Consider the following 1,752-nt stretch of genomic DNA (forward strand, 5'->3'; position numbering starts at 1 on the left):
ACTTAAAGGGCCGAACCTTACGGAAATTACCGTATTAGGGGACGGGGAATCCGTCAACTCACTGGAATCACGAACATAGGCCAAATAGGCCAGACACCCCTTCTCGACCATACGTCGAGCCTTCACGTACGATATGACACTACGGGTAGAATGACCTGGAGTCCCTCTCCACTCTAAGTGAGGCATACCCGGTAAGGCTAAAGTCACGGTCTTGGCATGGCAGTCCAAAATAGCGTGATAGGGTGATAACCAATCCATACCCAGAATGATATCAAAGTCAACCATATCTAAGAGCAACAAATCTACACGGGTCTTAAGACCCCCAATCACTACAACACACGAACAATGGACTCGGTCGACCACGATAGAGTCACCCACTGGTGTACACACATATACAGGAACACCCAATGCATCACTAGGCATGACTAAGCATGGTGCGAAATAAGATGAAACATATGAATACGTAGACCCTGGATCAAATAGTACTGAAGCACCTCGATCACAAACCAGAACCGTACCTGTAATCACCACATCTGAGGCCTCTGCCTCGGGCCTAGCCTGGAGAGCATAGCAATGGGGTTGGGCCCCTCCACCCTGAACTATATCCCTAGGTCGATCTACTGCTAGCTGACCTCCGCCCCTGGCGGTCTGAGCTCCACCTCTATGACCTCTACCTCCACCTCTATGGCCTTTACCTCCACCTCTGGCTGGCTATGGAGCATCCGGTGCCTGGATCATAGGACGGGGACCCTACTGCTGTGACTAAGTACCCCTCAATCTCGGGCAAGCTCTCCTGATGTGACCATACTCACCACACCCATAACACCCCTCCGAACGCTGTGGCTGGCCCTGGCGACTTGAATGACCTCCACAGAAACTCTAAAGTGGCGGTGCGCTGATGGGAGCTGGCGGTACACTGAGTGACTGCTGATCAGAATAATGCTCACGGAAACCATGATCACCCGGGGCACCATGAGAAACTTGGAGGGCTGACTGGAAAGGCCTAGAAGGCTGGCCCCTATCATAAGAATCCCTGCCTCCAGATGAGGCACCACTAAATCGACCTGAGTGACGGGGTCTCTTGTCTGCTCTATGGCTACCCCCCTGTGCCAGAACCATCTCGATTCGGCGGGCAACATTGGCCGCCTCCTGAAAGCTGATCTCACTACCACTCTCCCTAGCCATCTGGAGACGAATCGGCTGAATCAAACCATCAATAAATCTCCTCACCCTCTCCCGCTCAGTGGGGAGTATGACAAGATCATGGCGAGCTAGATCGATAAACCTGGTCTCACACTGAGTGACCGTCATAGAGCCTTGCTGGAGGCGCTCAAACTGCCTCCGATAAGCATCCCTCTGAGTAACGGGGAGAAACTTCTCTACAAACAACTCTGAAAACTGATCCCAAGTCAGAGACGGCGACCCTGCTTGTCTGGCTAAACAGAAATCCCTCCACCAAGTCTTGGCGGATCCAGATAAACGAAATGCAGCAAAATCAACTCCGTTGGACTCCACAATGCCCATGTTCCGAAGAACCTCGTGGCAGCTATATAAGAAATCCTGGGGGTCCTCAGAAGAAGCACCGCTGAAAGTAGTAGTGAAAAGCTTGGTGAACCTATCCAGCCTCCACAAAGCATCTGCGGACATAGCCGCTCCATCGCCAGTCTGAGCTACTACCCCCGGCTGAACCGCCATAGCTAGATGAACCACTGGAATCTGACCCTAGGGAGCTACCTGCTCCGGAGTACGTGT

The sequence above is a fragment of the Nicotiana attenuata genome, unplaced genomic scaffold (genome assembly GCF_001879085.1).
Source record: "Nicotiana attenuata strain UT unplaced genomic scaffold, NIATTr2, whole genome shotgun sequence".
In the NCBI taxonomy this organism is placed as follows: domain Eukaryota; kingdom Viridiplantae; phylum Streptophyta; class Magnoliopsida; order Solanales; family Solanaceae; genus Nicotiana; species Nicotiana attenuata.